The sequence below is a fragment of the Dipodomys spectabilis genome, unplaced genomic scaffold (genome assembly GCF_019054845.1).
Source record: "Dipodomys spectabilis isolate Male_0828 unplaced genomic scaffold, ASM1905484v1 ptg000173l, whole genome shotgun sequence".
Classification (NCBI taxonomy): Eukaryota; Metazoa; Chordata; class Mammalia; order Rodentia; family Heteromyidae; genus Dipodomys; species Dipodomys spectabilis.
In genome coordinates this window covers 3,125,328-3,150,004 of record NW_024870850.1, presented here as the reverse complement: position 1 = coordinate 3,150,004, position 24,677 = coordinate 3,125,328, and the positions used below count along the sequence as shown (strand labels likewise).

The window sequence follows — 24,677 nt, the reverse complement described above, 5'->3', positions numbered from 1 at the left end:
TTATTTGAACATTTTATTATTTCTCATTCTCTCCCCAAATTAGAAAAATGTACATACAAGATGCAGGGCACCGATGTTAAATTCAGTGAAAATAAGGGCTATACCATGGGGGAAGAACATACAAGAGAACAAAAAAAATCACATAGTACATTTTAAATACATTGAAAACAATAGCAAGGAAGAAAATACCCACTTGTCCTTATCTTGGGGTTCATTTCACTTATCATCTTATATGGTCATATGTACATAGCTTTTGACCTTTTCTACTTGTCCTAGACTTATATTAGTTATTGCAAATAAAGGAAACCTATGGGACCTGGCTTACTTCACTTAATATAATTTTTTGCAAGTCTTTCCATTTCCTAACAAATGATGAGGTGTCATTGTCATTCTCCTGATGGAGGCACAGAATTCACATACACATATAATTCATATATATACATACATACATACATACTTATATGTATATACCAAATTTTCTTGATCAATTCATCTACTGAGGGGCATCTGGGCTGGTTCCATATCTTAGCTATGGTAAATAATGCTGCAATAAACATAGTCGTGCTGGTAGCTTTAGTGTGGTCTTGTTTGTAAACATTTGGGTAAATGCCCAAAAGTGGGATTGCTCTGGGTCATAAGGGAGCTCTACGTGGAGTCTTTTGAGGAGCTTCCATACTGCTTTCCAAAGTGGTTGAACGAGTTTACATTCCCTCCAACAATGCAGTAAGGTTCCCTACTGTCGACATCCCCTCCAGCATCTGTTGTTATTAGAGTTCTTGATTTTCCATTCTAACTGGGGTGAGGTGGTATCTCAATGTTGTTTTGATTTGCATTTATTTTATGGCTAGGGAGGTTGAGCATTTCTTCATGTGTCTATTGGCCATCCTTCTTTCCTCTTCAGAGAAGTTTCTCTTTAAGACTTTTTTTTTAAATTGTGAAAATACTGTACAGAGGGGTTACAATTACATGGGCAAGGTAATGAGTACATTTCTTATCAAGTATTATTGCCTCCTCCTTTGTTTCACCTTCCCATATCTCCCCTCCTATGCCCGCCCACCTTTGGCAAAGTTGTAAAATTCGTTTTTCAACATAACGTCTTGTACATCTTATTGTTGCCATGTATCCCTATTTAAACAATTTCTTTTTCCCTTCCCCTCCCCAAATTATACCAACATCAAATACAGTGAAAACAGGGGTTATACCACGGGGGTGGGACATACAAACAACAAAGAAATCATCTTATAAATATGTTGGAAACAATCGCATGAAAGAAAAAACATTTGAATCCTTATCTTAGGGTTCATTTCACCTAACATCAACTTATCTGACCTTTTCTGCTTGTCTCAGACATATCCTAGTTATTGCAAATAAGGGAAACCATGGGACCTATGTTTCTTTGGGCCTGGCTTACTTCACTTAATATAATTGTTTCCAAGTCTTTCCATTTCCTAACAAATGGGGCAATGTCATTCTTTCTGATGGAGGTATAGAATTCCATTGTGTATATATACCACATTTTCTTGATCCATTCATCTACTGAGGGTCATCTGGGTTGGTTCCATATCTTAGCTATGGTAAATAATGCTGCAATAAACGTAGTTGTGCTGGTAGCTTTAGTATGGTCTTGTTTGTGATCATTTGGGTAACTGTCCAAAAGTGGGATTGCTCGGTCATAGGGGAGCTCTATGTGGAGTCTTTTGAGGAACCTCCGTACTACTTTCCAAAGTGGTTGAACAAGTTTACATTCCCACCAACAATGCTGTAAGGTTCTCTTCTGTCCACATCCACTCCAGCATCTATTGTTATTAGATTTCTTCTAACTGGGGTGAGGTGGTATCTCAGTGTTGTTTTGATTTGCATTTCTTTTGTTTGTTTGTTTTTTAACTGTATTTTTTTGGTCTTTTCTTTTTTGGTACTGGGGATCGAACCCAGGACGTTGCACTTGCTAGGCAAGCGCTTTGCCACTGAGCTACATCCCAGCCCTGCATTTCTTTTATGGCTAGGGATGTTGAGCATTTCTTCATGTGTCTATTGGCCATCCTTCTTTCCTCTTCAGAGAAGTTTCTCTTTAAGTCTTTATTTATTGGGCAGTTGTTTCTTTGAGGATTTGTTGTTGGGAGATTTAACTTTTTGAGTCTAAGTATATTTTAGATATAAGATCCTTGTCCTTTGTATGGCTAATGAAGACCTTCTCCCAATTCCAAGGCTATTGATCTTGCTAGCTATGTTCTTTGCCATGCAGGAGCTCTGCAGTTTCATGCAATCCCATTTTTCCAACTTTTCTTTGATTTGTTGTGTTTCTGGGTCTTTATTAAGAAAATTTTGGCCTGTGCCAAAGACCCCTAAAGTTTCTCCTATTCCTTCCTGTAATAATTTCAGGGTGTCTACTTTGACTTCGAGGTCTTTGATCCATTTGGAGTTGATTCTGGTTCAGGGTGATATATAAGGATTTGGCTTTAGTTTTCTACAGGCATTTTACCAATTTTGCCAGCATGATTTATCAAAAAGGCTGTTTTTCTTCCATTCTATTTTTTTAGCTCCCTTGATAAGTACACTATTCTTGGTGGATAATTTATATAATTCTTTGCCTTCAGTACTGTAAAGATCTCCTGCCATTCTCTCTTGGCTTGCATTGATTCTATGGAATCAGCTGTTAGCGAAACAGGGGCATATCTATGTGTTATGGGTTCCATTTCTCCTCTAATATAGAGAATCTTCTGTGTATGTTTTACTTGTGACAGTTTGACAATAAGACAGCTTGCTGTAGATATCATGTTAAAAATCTGAGGGCTGGGAAGGTGGCTCAGTGGCAGAGTACTTGCCTTGAATGCATGAGGCAAGCATTGGGTTCAATTCCTCAGCACCACATAAGCTGAAAAAGCTAGAAGTGGTGCTGTGGCTCAAGTGGTACAGTGCTAGCCTTGAGCTGAAGAGCTGAGGGACAGCGCTCAGGCCCAGAGTTCAGGCACCATGACTGACACACACACACACACACACAAAATTGATTAACCTCTCATCTTTAGATATCTTACATTTCTGGGGCTAGGGGTTTAGCCCAGCGGAAGGGCGCCTGCCCGGTGTACGCAAGGCCCTGGGTTCGGTCCTCAGCCCTGGAAAAAAAAGCTACAATAGATATCTTACATTTCTATACTTGTCTACATTAGGAACTTCAAGTTCTGTCAATACTTACTAGAAAAAGTATTCCAACTCTCTAGCTTTCTCAACCATTTACTGAATCCACAAAACATCATTATTTGCTTTTTAAAATACTGTTATCAACTTTTGACAAAATGTTTTTCACCTGTCTTCATTCTTGCTTCATTTTACTTTTCCATATGTGTATAATAAATCATATTTTCTTCAAACTCTAACTTCACTAACATAATAGGCATCATTGTGATTTCAAATATGCATACAGTATAAGTTGAATAAGTTCATCCTCTCATTTGTATATCCATTTTGCCTCCATTGTTTCTTGTTTGAACAATATGTGTTGATTTCACCAATTTCTTTAGAATGTGTGTACAAGTACACACACACCCTTGCATACACAGACATGACACAGAGAAAGAAGGTACTTTGATCCTCTTTCTTCCTCTTCATCCTTTAATTTTTGGTATCTCAATCTAAATACATTGGGAAGGGAGTAACGATCACTACATTTTATCATGGCAGCCTTGGAACTGGGATTTCAGTGTAAAGCTTGTTTAACATTCTCATCTCTCTTGCTGGAAGTTCTTCACTCCTATAATCAGCTTCTTGGAGTTGGATGCATCCCTTATGTTGCATAAATAAGAACAAAATTCCCTGGTATTTGAGCTCTTATTCTGACTGATATTTCAGGAAGAGCTATTCAATATATTTGGTCTGTTAGCACACCTTACTATAGAATCTTTCAGAAATAGTACTTTGCTTCTGAAAATTGCTCTTAAACTGGACATTTGCTAGTTAGCCTGTACTGGCACATAAACACAGAACATATACTGGGTGACTCAAAAAATATCTATTTTTCATAGTAGTGGAGCTAGTTACCCCAAAATTAAGGAAACAGAATTATTTGGTGTCTCATGAAAGCCTATTCCACGTTCAATGGATAACAACTTTTTGCTGTGGTGAATGTGGTAGAAGGGAACAAACAAGTTCTAAGTTTCTGAATATCAATCATGACAAATTTCTTTCATGTACTTTAACTAATCCTACATAGAAATATAAGGCAGTACATTCTCTTGAATTCCATTTGGGAGCACTATTTTAACATTTTCACTGGCAGAGAAACAGGCAGTCAGTACATCAAAGCCCTAAGTTTTGAAGTACTACTAAATTTCTATTTTCTTTATGCAGGTTTATCTTCAAGAACTATCAGTTTGTTTTGGCCTTGGCTTTTGCTATTGAGGAGATCAACAAAAACCCTGATCTTTTACATAATTTGACTCTGGGATTTGATATTTATGATGTTTACTTCGGAGCTTGGACAGTATTTAAGAACCCTTTCATTTGGCTCTTTGGGGAGGACAAAATTCCAAACTACTCCTGTATGAGAGACAGCAAGTCTATAGCAGTACTTACAGGACCCTCAGGAAAAACATCTGCCCAGATTGGGACATTGTTGGAACTCTACAGTTTTCTACAGGTGAGGGTGGGAGGACTGGAGGCATATAAAAAATGTCTAATTTGGTGCCATTTCAGGTGTCAGAAGAGAATGATAAGAAGAGACTGGATTTTTGAACCTATCAAATTTTGTGATGTGAAAGAGTAAGTATTCAAAGATAGTGGGATATCTGTGTTTTCATTGTTGGGAAAGGGGATAAAAAAGTTAGAGCAGAAAAAGAGATTATTTGGAATTTTAGGCCTTACCAATAATTTTCTTTAAAAAATGAGGAAACAGAAAATGACTTTAAAGGGTGAAGGTATGTTGAGTTGGGTGCTGGTGGCTTACACCTACAATCCCAGCTACATATGAAACTTTTGTCTCCAATTAAAACAGGAAAAGAATGTGTGGCTTAAGTAGTAAAAACAACAGCCTTGAGGGAAAAAGATAAGGAAGTATATGAAACCATGACTTTATGCCCCTGTAGTGGTGTGCAATCACACACACACACACACACACACACACAGTATTTTCTTTTTTTGTATGTTTTTTATTGGCAAAATACTGTACAGAGAGGTTACAGTTACATGAGCAAGGTAATGAGTACATTTCCTATCGAGCATTGTTGCCTCCTCCTTTGTTTTTCTCCTACCATCCCTTTCCTCACACCTCTACAACTACCCGCCCTCCCCCCACAGTATTTTCTTGAATGAAGTCAAGCTCAGAGAGAGAAAGGGGGCATGTGTTCTCTTATCAAAATATAAATACAAATATGAAATAAATATGGAACACATACATAGCCATTTACATTTACATTGATCATAGAAAATCAATGCAACTAATGTAGGGTATAACTAGGAGTGAAATACCATGGTGTTATCTCACTAAGTAACTAACAGGTTAATAAAATGAACACAGAAAGCAGAAGCATATGTTGTCTGAGGGGCTTACATGTTAAGGGGATGTGGAAAGGGGCTGAGAAATGGGTGGTGGATGGGTGGGCAAATACAACATTATATTCAATGTACATATGTGAACATGGAATTAAGAAAGGAAATGGGGTTCATTTTGCCTAACATCAACTTATCTGACCATTTCTGCTTGTCTCAGACATATACTAGTAATTGCAAATAAGGGAAACCAAAGGGAAACCAAATGAACCCCAAGATAAGGACTCAAATGGTTTTTCTTTTTGCAATTGTTTCTAACATATTTATAAAATGATTTCTTGGTTGCTTTGTATGTCCCTTCCCCACAGTATAATCCTTGTTTTCACTGTATTTGATGTTGGTAGAATTTGTGGAGGGGAAGGGAAAAAATCGTTTAAATAGGGATACAGATGGACCTATTGCAACAATGAGATGTACAAGAAGTTATGTCGAAAAACGAACTTTACTACTTTGGCTGTGGTGTGGGGTGGTGAATGGGGGAGTATGGGGAGGAGGACATGGGAAGGGATGGGAAGGGGAAAGAAAGGAGGAGGCAACAATGCTTGATAAGAAATGTACTCATCACCTTGCCCCTGTAATTGTAACCCCTCCGTGTGGTATTTTCACAATTAAAAAAAAGAAAGAAAGGAAATGGGTGGGGCTGATATATATGGAGGAGTTAATAGAAACAGTGACAAAAATGGATATGTTGAACCCTATATTTATGAAGAAACTGATACAAAAACCTAACTTATACTTACTTCAATTGGTTGCTTAATATATATCAAGATTGAGATTGTGATGGATGGCAATCTTCCATTCATGGAACATCCAATTTTCTTTCCCTTTAGCTTAACTTTGGGCCTTTTGATCATACCCTGAGTGACAATGACAAGTTTCCTGCTCTCTATCAGATGGCCCCAAAGGATACATCAATAGCCATGGCCATGGTCTCCTTACTGCTTCACTTCAACTGGAACTGGGTGGGATTGTTGACCTCAGATGATGAGAATGGTTTGTGGTTTCTTCCTGAACTGAAAGAAGAGATGGCCAAGAACACAGTTTGTGTAGCCTTTGAGCTAGTGATGCCAAACCATGCCCTGTCACATGTATTGAAACTCATAGCAGTTTATAATGAGATTAATAAATCTTCAGCAAATGTCCTCATCATATATGGTGATAATGAATCCCTACTAGATTTAATGTTGTGTGTTGAACAATTTTTAATTACAGGTAAAATTTGTATCATGAATTCACAGTGGCATTTAACCACAAAAAGGAAATATTTCATGCTAGGCTCTTTCCATGTACCTCTCATTTTTTCACACCATCATGCAGAAAGTATTGGATTCACAGATTTTATAAGGGCAGTTAACCCTTCCAAATACCCAGAAGACTTTTACCTTGCTAGATTGTGGTTTCTCTCTTTTAATTGTTCAGTTTCTGACTCTGACTGTGTGACATGGGAGAACTGTCCACATAATGCCTCCTTGGAATGGTTGCCTGGACACACTTTTGACATGGCTATGTCTGAAGAGAGTTACAATATCTATAATGCTGTGTATGCTGTGGCCCAGGCCCTCCACGAGATGCTTCTTCATCAAACAGAAATGACATTAATGGGAGATGGGGAAGGGATGGTGCCTTCCCTAGCACAGGTAATGGTTCTGTGTTGGATTTCACATACCATTGGCAAAATGACTTTCTAATAGTGTTTTTCATAGGATAAAATAAATATTTAAAATATTCTTAAAATCCAAGAAAACTTTGTTTCAACTTAGTGGAGTACTCTAGACCTGTGTTCATGTTCTTTCAAAGAAAAACAGACCTAAGATATAAACATAACTGAAAAGAAACACCAGTAAGTGGAAAGGATGAAGTATATGTTTCATGTTTCCACCATTTCTTTACATTATGAATGATCTCATGTTCACAAGTAATGCTTTAAAAATTGTAAAACCAGCTTTCTCCTCCAAGTTTCTTAACAGCAAAAGATAATCTGCTCTTTCAGTACCTAAACCCTGCTGAAAGTCTACACATTTCATAAATGATATTGATTAATTTCAGTTTAGCAAACTGAGAGTCCTTGAACACTCATAACATTAGTGGTTATGGCTACTGTAACTTCAATGAATCTCATTTCATGTCTATTTCAGTAGATGTACTTTCTCTTGAAAATGGGTCTTGGCTTAAAGAGAGACTTCTCTGAAGAGGAAATAAGAATGGCCAATAGACACATGAAAAAATGCTCAACTTCCTTAGCCATAAAAGAAATACAAATCAAAACAACATTGAGATTCTACCTCATCTTAGTTAGAATGGCTATAATCAAGAATTTTAACAATAGATGTTGGAGGGGATGTGGCCAAAAGGGAAACTTTCTGCATTGTTGGTGGGAGTGTAAACTTGTTCAAATTCTCTGGAAAGCTGTATGGAGGTTCCTCAAAAGACTCCATATAGAGCTCCCCTATGACTCAGCAATCCCACTTTTCGGCATTTATCCAAAGGATCACAAACAAGGCTATACTAAAGCTACCAGCACAAGTATGTTTATTGCAGCATTATTTACCACAGCTAAGATATGGAACCAACCCAGATGCCCCTCATTTGATGAATGGATCAAGAAAATGTGATATATATATATATATATATATATATATATATACACATATATATATCTCACATAGAATTCATATATATACATATATATGTGTATATACATATATATGTATATATATTCATATATATATATATATGAATTCTATGCCTCCACCAGAAAGAATGGTAATGCTCCATTAGTTAGGAAATAGAAAAACTTGGAAAGAAATTATACTAAGTGAAGTAAGCCAGACCCAAGGAAATATAGGTCCCATGGTTTCCCTTATTTGCAATAAGGGAATAAAGGGAATAAAGAGAATAAAGGATAACCTTACCAGACAAGTAGAAAAGGTCAAAAGCTATGTACTTATAATGTACTATGTGATTTATTTTGTTTCTTTTGTATGTTCTTCCCTATTGTTATAAACCCTGTTTTCACTGTATTTGATTCTGGTATCCTCCATCTTGTATATACATTTTTCTAATTTAGGGAGGGGCAGGGAAATAACAAAATGCTAAAACAAGGATACAGCGGACCCATTGTAACAATGAGATGTACAAGTCACTCTGTTAAAAATGAATTCTACAACTTTCGAGTGGAGGAGAAGGGAGGAGTTGGGGAGTTGGGGAGGGAAGGGATGGTAAGGGGAAAAACAAAGGGGGGCTAACAATGCTCAAGAGGAAATGTACTCATTACCTTACTCATGTAACTGTAATCCCTCTGTACAGTTTCTTTAAAATAAAAAATATACTTAAAAAAGAAAATGGATCTTGGGATCCGACCTGGCCTGACACAGTATCTGATACAACATATATTTTATTTCCCCATTGTCTCCCTTTTGTTCCACTTGTTTGGTTTCTTTCCACAGGCATTTTTTAAAAAAAATGATTAAAAAATCATTATTGTAAAGGTCATGTACAGAGGTGTTACAGTTACATAAGTCAGGTAATGAGTGTATTTCTTCTTGAACAGTGTCACCTCTTTCCTTGTCTTTTTTTTCTCCCAGATTTCCCTCATGACACCCTCCCCAAGATAATGTATAATCAATATCACTGTATCATTTGTTCATCCTTTTCTCCATCATTTCTGTCCTTCTCCTTAAGCTCTTCCAAACAAATAACATATAAAAAGTGCAGAAACAAAAAAAAAACAGTGAAAAAGGAGAAAAAACACCAAAAAGCAAAATAACAAAAAACATTATTTCTATTTCTTGGAATTAATTTTGATCAACATCATTTTATATGATCATATGCACATAGCTACTGAACTTTTGTGATCCTCTCATAAAAATATCCTGCTTTGCTCTCGCTGTATGTGTGTCTAGAATCCTGTAAAAGTTATCATGTCCAAGTGTATTTTTTTTGTCTTTTACCATCCAGTGTGTTTATTTGTTGATTTATAGGCATATTTTAGTTACAACAAATAAGGGAAACTGCGAAACTTAAGTTTCTTTGGGTCTGGTTTACTTTGTTTAATATAATTTTATCCATGTCTTTCCATTTCCTTAAAAATGGTACAGTATTATTCTTTCTGAAGAAAGCAAAGAATTCCATTCTGTATATATGTATGTATATACCATACTTTCTTGATAGACTCATCCACTGAGGGGCATCTGGGCTGATTCCATACCTTGTCTATGGTTAGTTAATGCCTCATAAGTGGTCTATTGGAAAAATACCCAGGAGTGGAATTACGGGGTCATCAGGAAGCTCTATGTTCAGTCTTTTGGGAAACCTCCATACAGCTTTCCAGATTGGTTGAACAAGGTTACATTCACATCAACAGTGTACTAGCATTCCTTTTTGGCCACATCCTTGCCAGCATCTGTTTATTGTTAGTTTTCTTGATAATGACAATTCTAACTGGGATGAGGTAAAATATCAATCTGGTTTTAATTTGCATTTCTTTCTCTGGCCAGAGATGTTGAACATTTCTTGTGTCTACTGGCCATTCTTACACCTTCTTCAGAAAAGTCTCTTTTGAAACCTTTAGCCCATTTATTAATTGGGGTGTTATTTCTTGAGTATTTATTTTCAGAGGGTTTCATTTTTTGAGCTTTATGTGTATTTCAGATATGAGGCCCTTGTCTGACACAGAGGTAGTAAAAATTTTCTCCTGTTCTGTGCACTATTTATCTTGACAGCTATATCCTTTGCCATACCAAAACTCTTCATGTAATGCCATTTATCCATAGACTTTCTTTTTTTAATCCATAGACTTTCTTTTATTCCACTGGTTTGATGTCTGTTGATCTTTACTTATTATAAAGTAGGGTTTAAAGATAATGAAAGGCTTTGCTTCATTCAGATTTTCTCTCTTAATTCTTGGTTTCACTTCAACATAGCTATTTATGTCTTTTAGCTACATGCTTTTCTGAAGAAAACCCTATTTAAGAATCTTGGTGGAGACAAAGTGATTGTGGATGATAAAAGAAAATTAGAGCCACAGTATGACATTGTAAATATTTGGAATTTTCCAGAAGGTCTTGAACTAAATATGAAAGTAGGGAAATTTTCTCCATATGTGCTGGATGGTCATCAGCTGTTTTTGTCTGAAGATATGATAGAGTGGGCCATAGAAAGTATAGAGGTAGGTTGTATCTAATTGTCATGATCTGAACTAGGTAGAACTACATACTTGTCCTGCTCACTAATGGCCCAGCATTATATATTTAATTATTTTCAACTTGAAAGAAATTGTCCTATTTATTGATTTTTGGATGGGAAAGACACAAAGGGACTTGATGGTTTGTTCATAAATGTTGACTTATTTCTTATTATAAATATAAATGGCATGTTATAGCAGTTTTGTAACAGGAGGACCAAATACCCGAGTAATCAGTCATAAGCTTGAAAGCCTATCTCATGGAAACTGGGAAACAGACAGGAAGATAGGATGGGCTTCTTTAACTTACAGCCTACTTTTAAGCTTTAGTGAGGATTTTTCCTCCTTGCTTTTGACTGATGTGACGGAGAAAACAATAATGACATGAATTCAAAGAAGTTCCATAGGGCTAGGCACTAAGACTTACATTCTCACCATTAATCTCTATCTTTTAAAGGTACCACACTTCTCAATAGTTCAACAGACCAGAGATCAAGGCTGTAGAATGTAAAACTTTGGTGATCATGTGATGTGGAATCTGTAATAGCATTCAATTAATTGACTGGACTTATATGCATAGAAATACTATGTTTACTAATCTGATTCTTTAAAACAATGGACTTTTTGGAATGTTAGGTAAAATTCTAAACAGTTACTAACATATATCTGATTTTTTCTCAGACTCCTCATTCTGTGTGCAGTGAGAGCTGTGTTCCTGGATTCAGGAAATCCTCTCAAGAAGGAAAGGCTGCTTGTTGCTTTGACTGCACTCCCTGCTCAGAGAATGAGATCGCTAATGGGACAGGTAAATTTATACTAGGGTGTCTCCAGTCCATTGAAGTCAAGATAAAAGTTATGTATTAGGATTGCAGAGTCAAAGTCTTCCTTCCTTCCAATTACTAACTTGTGATAATGGATGATACTGGTCCTTTAGAAAACACAGATCATGGGTTTTGAATTATGTGTAAGATTAATTTTTTGTTTCTTTTTTAAAAATATTTTTATTGTTATTGTAGAGGTGACGTACAGAGGGGTTATAGTTACATAAGCCAGACAATGAGTACATAACTTTAAAAATTGTTATTGGAGAGTTAATATAGAGGTTATAGTTATATGAATCAGGTAATGAGTAATTCGTACAATTCTTTTTGAATTATCTCTCCCCTTTGTTCCATCTTTTATGTGCCCTCCCTTACCCTTTCAAATATAAACAAACAAAACAAAGGGAAAAGAAAACAAAAACAAAAAGGTCAACAATGGTAACTAACATATGTCTCTTGATTCCTTTTCCTGGAGTTCATTTCATAGAAGATTATTTTATAGGATCATCTGCGCATAGCTATTGAGCTTTTGTCAACCACTTCTATGCATATCCTCCTTTGGCCTCAGTGTGTAAATGTCCTAAATCATACATAATTTATCATGTCCCAGCATGTGTGGATTCATATATATATACATATATATATATATATGTATATATATATAGACACTTATTTTATCATTCAGTGTGTTTACTCATACACTTAAAGGCACATTATAGCTACACAAATGAGGGAAACCATTTCCCTTATTTGCAATTACTAGAATATGTCTGAGAAAAGCAGAAACAGTCAGATAAGTTGATGATAGGCGAAATGAACCCCAGGATAAGTATTCAAATGTTTTTTTCTTTCTTGTGATTGTTTCTAACATATTTATAAGATATTTCTTTGTTGCTTTGTATGTTCCTCCCCCACAGTATAACCCCTGCTTTCACTGTATTTGATGTCGGTATAATTTGTGGAGGGGAAAGGAAAAAACAAATTGTTTAAATAGGGATACAGTTGAACCCATTTCAACAATGCGATGTACAAGACATTATGTCGAAAAACGAACTTTACAACTTTGGCGCGGTGGGGGGATGGTTGGGGGAGGGGACAGGGCGACTGAGGGGGAGATGGGAAGGGATGGTAAGGGAAAACAAAGGAGGAGGCAACAATGCTTGATAAGAAATGCACTCATAACCTTGCCCATGTAATTGTAACCCTTCTGTATGGTATTTTCACAATAAAAAAAATGAGGGAAACCATGCAGCCTATGTTTCTTTGGCTCTGGCTTACTTCACTTAATGTAATTTAATATAATTTTTTGCAAGTATTTTCATTTCCTTACATATGGTACAATATCATTCTTTCTAATGGATGAGTATAATGCCACTGTGTATATATACTACATTATATTGATCCATTCATCTACTGAGGGACATAAAGGTTGATTCCCTATCTTGGCTATGGTAAACAAGGCTGTAATGAATATGGTTGTGCTGAAGGGTGTCCATTGGATAAATGCCCAGGACAGGGATTAGTGGGTCATAGGGAAACTCTATGTTTTGTGATTTGAGGAACCTCCATACTGCTTTCCAGAGTGATTGAACAAGTTTACATTCTAACCAACAGAGTAGCAGCATTCCCTTTCAGTCACATCCCCGGCCTGCATCTGTTATTATTTATTTTCTTCATAATGGTCGTTCTAACTGGGGTGAGGTGGAATCTCAATGTTCTTTTTATTTGGATTTCATTTATTGCCAGTGATGTTGAACGTTTATTTCATGTGTCTACTGGCCATTCTTATTTCTTCTGAGAAGTCTCTCTTTTACCCCTCTGTAACCCATTTATTAAATGGGTTGTTTCTTTGAGTATTCGTTTTTTAGGGGTTCAAGTTTTTGCGTTCTAAGTATATTTGAAGTATAACGCCCTTGTCTAGTGCATAGCTAGTGAAGATTTACTCCCATTCTGTGGGTTTTCTACTCATTTTGCTAGCTATGTCCTTTGCCATGCAGATGCTCTTCAGTTTAATGCAATCCCATTTACTCAAGTCCTTGATTCGTTGTGACTCTGGATCTTTATTTAGGAAGTTTTTCCTGCAACTGGAAGGCCTATGGTTTCCCTTACCCCTTCCTGTAATATTTTCAAAATATTTGGCATTACATTGAGTGAGGTCTTTGACCAATTTATATTTGATTCTGGCACAAGGTGATATATGAGCTTCAGTTTTCTGTACATAGATAACCAGTTCTGCCAGCACCATTGGTTGAAGCTTTCTTCCATTTTATGTTTTTGACTCTCTTACCAAATATTAGGTGATTAATTTCTCCATTTCCTTGAAGAAAGTTGTTGGGATTTTCATGGGTAATTCACTGAATTTGTATATTTCTCTGGGTAGAATTGCAATTTCTACTATGCTAATTCTCCTCATTCAGAAGCACGGGAAGTTATCCCATTTCCTTAAGTCTGTTTCCATTTCTTTTTTCAGAGTTTTAAAGTTTTCATAATTGATATATTTCACATCTTTGGTTAAGTTAATTTCTAATTATGTTATTTCTAATTATTTTATTTATTTGAGGCTATTATACATGGAGTTGCTTTCATTATTTCAGCCTTACTCTTCTTATTGTTGGCACACAGAAGAGCTACTGAATTTTGTGGGTTGATTTTATAACCTGATACCTTGCCACATTTTTGGATCACCTCAAGTAGCTTGGGAGATGCAACTAAAGGATTACATTGTCTTCTAAGAAATAGCCTTACTTCTTCTTACCCTATTTCAATCCCATTCCAGGACTATTTTGAAGAGGAGTGGAGAAGGGGACATCCGTGTCTCATTCCTGATTTTAGAGGGAATGGTTTTAACTTTTCCCCATTAAATATAATACTGGATGTAGAATTGTTCTCTATACCTTTTATTATACTGTGGAATGTTCCATGGATTTCTAGCTTTTCTAAAACTTTTAACTTAAGGGACTGTTGAATCTTGTGAAATGCTTTCTCTGCATCTTTGAGATGATCATTTGATTATTGTCCTTGCTCCTGTTGATATGTTGAATTACATAAATTGACTTGCACATATTGAACCAGCTTTGCAATCCTGGAATGAAACCTGTTTTTTCATAGCATATGATTATTTTTTGGTGAGTTATTGAATTCATTTGGCCAGAATTTCATTGAGGAGTTTTGCATCAATCTTTATCAAGTATGAGTCTATAATCTTATTTCTTTGATGGGTCACTATCTGGTTTGGTGATGAGCTTGGTAGTGACCTTTTCCTTTCTATTTTACTGAAGAGTTTGTGAGTTATCTTTTGAAAGCCTTATAGAATTTTGCTGTGAATTCATGTGGACTTGGGATTTTCTTGATTTGGAGGGTCTATATTGCCATTTCAATTTCATTACTTGGTATGGGTCTATTTGGTTGAGTTCAGTCTTGGTTCAGTTTGGAGACATCAACGCTCTCTAGGAAAGCCTCCTTTTCTCCCAGATTCTCAGATTTATTTTCATAAGTATTTTCAAAGTATTTCCTAAGAATATTCTGAATCTTGTATATTTCTGTTGTAATATTCCCACTTTCATCTCTAATTTTATTAAATTTGGTGTGTTCTCTCTCTCTCTCTTTTTTGTCGGTCATGGGGTCTGAACTCTAGGCCTGGGCACAGCTCAAAGCTCACACTCTACCACTTGAGCCAGATGGCCACTTCTGGCTTTTTTTCCTCTGCTTATGTGGTGCTGAGGAATCGAACCCAGGGCCTCATGCATGCAAGGCAAGCACTCTACCACTGAGCCACCTTCCCAGCCCAATGTGCTCTCTTTTGTTAATTAAATTTGCTCAGGGTCTGTCAATTTGTTAATGTTTTCAAAGAATTGGTTCTTTTGTGAATTCCTCTTATGGGTTTTCTAAATATTCTAATACTTGTATTTCTGATTTAATTTTTTATTATTTGTTTCTGTCTCTTGATTTGGGGTCTGCTTGGTGCCTGTTTTTCTTTTTCTAATTTTTAACTTAGTTTTATTTATTTATTTTTTTTATTGTGAAAGTACCATACAGAGGGGTTACAATTACATGGGCAAGATAATGAGTACATTTCTTTTTTTAATTTTTAATTTTTTTAATTTTAATTTTAATTTTTTGTGAACATACTGTACAGAGGGGTTACAATTACATGGGCAAGATAAAGAGTACATTTCTTATCAAGCATTGTTGCCTCCTCCTTTCTTTCCCCTTCCCATCCCTTCCCATGTTTCTCCCCTCCCAGCCAAAGTTGTAAAGTTTGTTTTTCGACATAGTTGTGCTACTAGCTATGGATCAAGAAAATGTGGTATATATACACAATGGAATTGTATGCCGCCATCAGAAAGAATGACTGCCCCATTTGTTAGGAAATGGAAAGACTTGGAAAAAATTATATTAAGTGAAGTAATTATTTTATTTTTATTTTTTTTTATTTTTTTTTTATAATTTATTTTTTTATTATTTATTTAATTATTTATATTTTTTATTTTATTTTTTTTTTATTTTTATATTAATTTTTATTATATTATTATTATTAATTATTTTTTTTATTTATATATTATGTTTATTAATGATTTTTTTTTTTTTTTTATATTTATTTTTATTCTTATATTATTTAGTTATTTTATTTATTTTTTTTTTAATTTAATTTTTAATACCCCACTAATCACTCAGCAATGTGTTGTTCAGTCTCTGTAAGTCTGAGAGTTTTCTGTGGTTCTTTTTTTTTTTTTTTTATTGTGAAAATACCGTACAGAGGGGTTACAATTACATGGGCAAGGTAATGAGTACATTTCTTATCAAGCATTGTTGCCTCCTCCTTTGTTTTCCCTTTCCATCCCTCCCCATCTCCCCCTCCCCCCAGCCGCCCTGTCCCGTCCCCCAACCATCCCCCCACCGCGCCAAAGTTGTAAAGTTCGTTTTTAGACATAATGCCTTGTACATCTCATTGTTGCAATGGGTCCACCTGTATCCCTATTTAAATGATTTGCTTTTTCCTTTCCCTTCCACAAATTATACCAACATCAAATAGAGTGAAAATGGGGGTTATACCTTGGGGGAGGGACATACAAAACAACAAAGAAATATCCTATAAATATGTTAGAAACATTAGCAAGAAAGAAAAAAACCACATTTGAATCCTTATCTTGGGGTTCATTTCGCTTAATATCAACTTATCTGACTGTTTCTGCTGGTCACAGACATATACTAGTTATTGCAAATATGGGAAATGGGACCTATGTTTCTTTGGGCCTGGCTTACTTCACTTAATATAATTGTTTCCAAGTCTTTCCATTTCCTAAACAATGAAGCAATGTCATTCTTTCTGATGGAGGCATACAATTCCATTGTGTAGATATACCACATTTTCTTGATCCATTCATCTACTGAGGGGCATCTGTGTTGGTTCCATATCTTAGCTATGCTAATTAATGCTGCAATGAAAATAGTCTTGCTGGTAGCTTTAGTGTGGTCTTGTTTGTGATCATTTGGGTACATGTCTAAAAGTGGGATTGCTGGGTCATAGGGGAGCTCTATGTGGAGTCTTTTGAGGAACCTCCATGCAACTTTCCAAAGTGTTTGAACAAGTTTACACCCCACCAACAATGAAGTAGGGTTCTTGTTATTGAGCAATACTCTTTTTTTCTGCTGTGGTCTGATAGGAAGCAAGCAATGATTTAAATTTAAAATTTTTTTGCATGGAAATGACATAGCTAGCAAGATCAATAGAAAGCCCACGGATTGGGAGAAGATCTTTACTAGCCATACAACGGACAAGGGTCTCATATCTAAAATATACTTGGAACTCAAAAAATTAAACCCCCCAACAACAAATCCTCAAAGAAACAACTGCCCAATAAATAAGTGGGCGAAAGACTTAAAGAGAAACTTCTCTGAAGAAGAAAGAAGGATGGCCAATAGACACATGAAGAAATGTTCAACATCCCTAGCCATAAAAGAAATGCAAATCAAAACAACATTGAGATATCACCTCACTCCAGTGAGAACGGCAAAAATCAAGAACTCTAACAACAACAGATGCTGGAGGGGATGTGGACAGAAAGGAACCTTAATTCATTGTTGGTGGGAATGTAAACTTGTTCAACCACTTTGGAAAGCAGTATGGAGGTTCCTCAAAAGACTCCACATAGAGCTCCCCTATGACCCAGCAATCCCACTTTTGGGCATTTACCCTAATGTTTACAAACAAGACCACACTAAAGCTACCAGCACAACTATGTTTATTGCAGCATTATTTACCATAGCTAAGATATGGAACCAACCCAGATGCCCCTCAGTAGATGAATGGATCAAGAAAATGTGGTATATATACACAATGGAATTCTATGCCTCCATCAGAAAGAATGACATTGCCCCATTTGTTAGGAAATGGAAAAACTTGGAAAAAATTATATTAAGTGAAGTAAGCCAGGCCCAAAGAAACGTAGGTCCCATGGTTTCCCTTATTTGTAATATCTAGTATATGTATGAGTCAAGCGGAAAAGGTCAGATAATGTGATGTCAGGAAAATGAACCCTTAGATGTGTATTTTAATGTTTTTTTCTTTCATGCATGTGTTTCTAACACATTTATAAGATTATCTCTTTGTTGCTTTGTATGTCCCTCCCCCACAATATAACCCTTGCTTTCACTATATTTGATGTCAGTATAACTTGTGGAGGAGATGGGGAAAAACCAGTTGTTTAAGGATACAGGTGGACCTGTTGCAACAATGAGAAGTACAAGTTGTCATGTCCAAAACGAACTTTACAATGTTGGTGGGGGGGGGGGCTGGGGGGAGGGAGGAAGGAGAAGGATTGGGATTAGGGGGGGAGGGGGGAGGCTGGGAAGGGATGTGAAGGATAAACAAAGGAGGAGGCTGCAATGCTTGGTAAGAAATGTACACATTATCCTGCCCATGTAACTGTAACTCCTCTGTACAGTATGTTCACAAATAAAATAAAATTAAATTTAAAAAAAAAAAAAAAAAAAAAATTTTTTTGCATGGATTTGCTTTGTGACCTAACATGATTTATTTTGGAGAATGTGCCATGGCTGCTGTGTATTCTAATGCTGTTGGGTGAAATAGTCTGTAGATGTCTCTTAAATATAGTTGGTCGATATAATTATTTAGGTCTGTGTTGTCTTTGCTGTTTTTGCCTGGATGATCTCTCCAGAGGTGGCAATGATGTGCTGAAGTTGCCAACAATCAATATATTTTGATCTATGTGAACCTTTAAGCCAAGGAGAATGTGTTTGATAAAGTTGGGTGCTCCAGCATTTGATGCATATATATTTAGAATTGCCATATTCTCCTGTAGTGGAGTTCCCTTTATTACTGATTTTAATTTGAAGACTATCTGATATTAGGATTACTACTCTGGCCAGTTTATTGAGGCCATTTGCTTGAAAGATTGTTTCCAATCTTTCACTTTGAGAATGTTAAGAATGTGTCTACTTTTGTCACCAAGATGTGTCTCTTGTAAACTACATATGGACAGGTCTTGCTATTTGATCCAAGTAGTCAGTCTATTTCTTCTAATGGGAAAGATAATTCCATTGATAATGAAAATTAGGACTGAGAGATGTCTGGTAATGTCTGCCATGCTATCATCCTTCTTAGGGTCTTGTGCCTTCTCCATTTTTGCCATATTTATCTGATTCTATTTTAAGGAGCATTTTTTTCTGCCAGCATAGTATTCTTGTTTTCTGTATCTGAAAATATTTTCTGGAGTGCTGGTTTGTTGGACATAGATTATTTAAATTTTTTGTTATAGAATGTTTTAATTTGTCCTTTGGTTATGAAGGTGAGCTTTGCTGGGTGCAGTATTCTGGGTTCATAATTGTTTGATTTTAGGGTTTAGACTACATCATACCAGGCTCTTCTTGTTTTCATGGTCTCAATTGGTAAGTCTTCAGTTGTTCTCACTGGTTTCCCTTTATTAGTAATCAATCTTTTCTCTCTGACAGCTTTGAGGATCCTTTCTTTGGTCTCTGTTGATCCAGTGTGGATTATAATGTGACTGTAGGATGATCTGTTCTATTCTAGTCTGTTGGGTGTCCTAAATGCTTCTCATATCTGAATGCGTATTTCTTTTAGGATATTTGGGAAATTCTCTGCTAGGATTCTGTGAAGTATGTTTCCTATCTCCTTGGCTGTTCCCTCTTTACCTTCCTGGATATCTATCAATCTAATTCAGTCTTTGAATTGAGTTTTGGGTTTCCTGCAGGCTTCTTTCTTGGAATAGTTCTGTATAATAACCCCATCGGTTCATTTGATCTGCTCTGTCTTCCAGCTCTTAATCTTTTCCCTCATGTTTTTGGCCTCAATGACTTTCCACTTTATTAGTTATTTTTTCTGTTTGGTCATTATTGATGTTTTCTACATCTTTTTTGAAGTCTTGTCTAAGTATTCCTAAGGACCTCTTTATGCTACTGATTTGCTTGTATTTTTCTTAATCTCTTTTAACTGGGTGGTTGATTTTTCCTTGGACTCCTTTCCCATCTTTTGGGTTTCTGTTAGCTTCCTGTTTGTGTTCTCCATGAATTCTTCAATTATTCTTTCATTAGTCTCATCATGCTTACAAATTTTCTTGTTTATGTTTTCAAACTTTTCATTAATTAAATTTATCAGTAATGACAGTGCATCTTGTAAAATGTCTTTTAGATCCCTATTTCCTTGCTCTGTTGTCTGGTTGTTTTCTGTGATCATAGTATTCCCTTGGATTTGTATAGTTCTAGGATTTCTTTGATGTGCTCTGTCCATTTGAAGACACTTTTGGCTTTATCTGTGTTCTTTAAACAGTCTGTTTCTTATTTTTTTTTTGGGTGACTAGGCAGCTGGTGTCCTTTCCCTTTGATGAGATTTACTTATCTGGGTTTAGGGTTTGTAGGAATTGTGTGGAATACAGGGTTCGGTTGTGCTGTGGAACTGAACTGTCAAAAAGTTAGTATTAGGTGAAAATACTGAGGTTGTGAGATATGGTTAGAATGGGGATGGGTAGTTGTTAGGGACATGAGTGAGATGGGTACAAGTTTATAGGGGAGTTGAAGAAAGGAAAGAGGAGAGGACAGGAAATGAGCATCCTGGAGGATATAAATGAAGGAGAAGAAAAAGACAAAAAAGGAGAAAAATCCTTTGTATTCTATATTGAAAAAGGGAGTACAGAGAAATTGGGTTAAGTGCCCTGAGCCTTGACTTCTCTAAAAAGCTTAAGTAGTTGTCTCCTATCTAATAACAGCTCTAATTTTGAAGAAAGATGTTATAAAGAAGAGTAGGGTGTTATATGTGTGTATATATTACAAACAATAGTTTATAAATTGTGTAAATACAAATCTCAAATCATCAAATCATTAGACCCAGAATGTTCAACTTGAAGATACACATTCTCTAAAAACTGAAGGTGAAAAAGAAAAAAAAATTAAAAGAGGCTCTCTGCTCAGTTTGTCAGAGACCAGGTCTGCTCCATACTGCAGTTTCTCTGGGCATGGCCTGAATTAGGGCCACTTTAGAGGAAGATCTTCAGTTCATAGTTGTAGTTTCACTCTAGTTGTTACTGGAGCTATATGCAGTTATTCCCATAAGAGTGGTTGGGTTGAGATTGTAATGATTATGAGTAGTCTTTCCTGTCTGGGGTGGGTCCTGGTGTAGTTTTCCCAAATGCTTTGCTGGCTGCCAGCCTCTTCAAGGGGCATTGCTGTCCACTGGTGGGAGTTTTGTGGAAGAGTTGTGAGTTGTAGTTTGTTGGTATGGGAGCAAGGCTGTGTCCCAGGATTCTTTCCTGGATAGCCACAGAAGGTGTGGGAAGAGTTTGGTTCTTTGCCCTTTTCTAATATGCTCCCTCCCTCTAAGGCAGAGGATCTGGTCTAGGTGCTTTGGGTCACCACAGGGAAATAGTCCTCCAATGGACTTACAGATCCCTGAGCTGGTATTGAGCTACACAGTGGAGTCCTTGTGAGGCATCTCTGTGCCCATATATGGTGGTCTCAAACTCCTCATGTCATTCTCCCCCTTCTTGCATTGTCTGGTGCAGTATAGCTTCTACAATAGCTGCTCAGTAGGGGTGCACACACTGTTTCTGAAATCCTCACTGATTTCTTGCATTTCCATGCTGTGATTTTTTTCTATACTAGAATGAGTCTCTGTTTAAAGTTTGATTGGTGGTGTTTCAGGAGTGTCACTCTCAATCTCTATGCTGCCTGGGGTAGTGCACTCTGACTGCAATTGTTAGCAGGGGTCCACACACTGTTTTTGAAATCTTCACTGATTTCTCTTCTTGCATTGCCATGGTGTGGTTTTTTTCTGTACTAGAATGATTCTCTGTTTTAAGTTTGATTGGTGGTGGTGTTTTAGGAGTGTCACTCTCAATCTCTATGCTGCCTGGGATAGTGCACCCTGACTGCAATTGTTAGCAGGGATCCACATGCTGTTTCTGAAAACTTCGCTGATTTCTGTTCTTGCCTTCCTATAGTGTGATTTCTTCTATAGTTGAATGAGTATCAGCTCAAAGTTTGATTGGTGTGGATCTCTTGAGGTGACGTGTGCTGGGACCCTAAATCTGTTTGGTCAGACACCTGGGCAGTTTACCTTTTGATGCCACCATCATCCCAGAAGAGATGGGGAAAGTTTGAAATTATGTGTTCTCGATTCTTCAACTCTTGCTCTTGAGGAATAGACTATAAGTGTTATAACCACTTTGTTACTATTTTGACTAGAATATTTGCTGCTACGTTTATCATAGACATCAAATATAGTTCTTATTATAATTTCACTTCCTCCTCTGGTTTGGTTTCAGGGTAATATCAAGATCATAGAATGTGTTATAAGGAATTTCTTCCAATTATATTCCAAACTAAAAAATGGGTTTTAGTCACAGTTTAATTCTGAGAACAATTCAGCAGTAAAACCATGACAAGCTTTTTATTACTGAACTCCATTGAAGTTATTTATTTTTATTTATTTTTGTGTCTTCCTAGTTTAGCACTGGAAAATGTACCATGTCATTTCTTCCATGTTATAAAGTTACTGACATGTCCTTTTCTTAAAGTATCTTTAATGATCTTTTATGTTTCTGCTTTCATGTGAGATGTTACTTGCTTCAGTCTTCTCTACCTTTTCTGTAGTCTAAAGACTTTTCCCTTTTGTTTTCCTCTTTGCTTTACTGATTATTGCTACTGTTTTTATTTTTTGTGTGTTTTTATTCTTGATTTATTTTACTCTTGTCTAACTATTTCATTCATTCTACTAATTTTGGGTTTAGTTGTATTCTTGTTCCTTGAAATGCAGTTAAGATTCTTTAATATACAACTCTGTACAATGATTCCTAATGTTTACTATTAAAACAATCAACTTGTGTGTATGGATGGGGTTGGGAAAATATGGGGAAGAACAATTAAAAGGATGATATTAAGATGCGTTGTACTTATTAACTAACATGTAGCATTAATCCCCTTTGGACAATTACTTAGAGATAAAAAGGGAAATGTTTACTTTTACTCCTTTTGCAATATACATTGATTTTGCTCTTCTATTTTCATTTTTGTTATTTTTTGAATTTTTATTTTACCACTGATGGCTGAAAAATAATTTTTAGATTTTATGTTTATGAAGATTTTCCCATGTGTACTGATAATTTCTAGCTTTACTACATTGGAGTCTCAAGGTAGGTTCAAGAAAATTTCAGTATTTTAAAAATTTTGAGGCTGGTTTTGGTTCATCTCCTATGATATATACAGGAAAATGTTCAATGTACAAACCTGGGTGAAAATGTTTTGTAAGTGTGACTCACTTGATCTAGGGTGAAATTTCTCTGTGCTGAATCCTTGTTCATTTGCTCGATCTATCCAAACATTCTTTACTTTTTTGTGCTGTGAAGCTGTTTTCTTTTTCCTTTCACATATATATATATATATCATATATATGCATATATATATGTGTGTATATATGTATATATATGAAAGGAAAACAAATATATATTCAAGGTAATGTACAGAACAGTTATTGCTAAATAGGTCAGTTAATGAGAACATTTCTTTATTGATTATGGTATTGGGACCATCTCTTTTTTCTTCTAATATTTCCTTCATGTAATAAAGTCCTTAGCTAATGAGTGAATATGCACATGAAATTGCTAAGTCCAACCACTTTGGAAAGCAGTATGGAGGTTCCTCAGAAGACTACACATAGAGCTTCCCTATGACCCAGCAATCCCACTTTTGGGCATTTAGCCAAACGATCACAAACAAGGATATACTAAAGCTAGCAGCACAACTATGTTTATCACAGCATTATTCACCATAGCTAAGATATGGAACCAACCCAGACTGCCCTCAGTAGATGAATGGATGAAAAAATGTGATATATATATATGTATATGTGTGTGTATGTATGTATATATATTATATATATATATATATATATATATGAATCCTATGCCTCCATCAGAAAGAATGACACTGCCCCATTTGTTAAGAAATGGAAAGACTTGGAAAAAATTATATTAAGTGAAATAAGCCAGGCCCAAAGAAGCAGGGGTCCCATGGTTTCCCTTATTTGCAATAACTAGTATATGTCTAGGACAAGCAGAAAAGGTCAAAAGCTGTGTACATATGACCATATAAGATGATGCTAAGCAAAATGAACCCCAAGATAGGGACACAAGAGTTTTTATCTTTGTTGCTGTTGTTTTAAACGTACTTATAATGTACTACGTGATTTTTTTGTTTCTTTTGTATGTTCTTCCCCATGGTATAACCCCTGTTTTCACTGTATTTGATATGGTGCCTTGCATCTTGTATATATGTTTTTCTAATTTGGAGAGGGGAAGGGAAATAACAAAAAGCTGAAATAAGGTTGACCCATTGTAACAATGAGATGTACAAGACACTATGTTGAAAACGAACTTTACAACTTGTGGGGCAGGAGAGAGGAGTTGGGAAGGTGAGGAGGGAAGGGATGGTAGGGGAAAAACAAAGGAGGTAACAAGGATGGATAGAAAATGTATTCATTACCTTACTCATGTAACTGTAACCCCTTTATGCAGTATCTTTACAATAAAAATATATATTAAAAATTGATGTCATGTTGCTGATTTGATCCATTTGTCATTGAATTGTGATATTTGTCACTTTTCATT

At 36.0% G+C, this 24,677-nt stretch overlaps 1 pseudogene; it reads left to right on the top strand.

Moving 5' to 3' along the window:
* LOC122119910 overlaps positions 1-24,677 on the top strand; it is a 33,720-nt pseudogene that overhangs the window by 755 nt on the left and 8,288 nt on the right.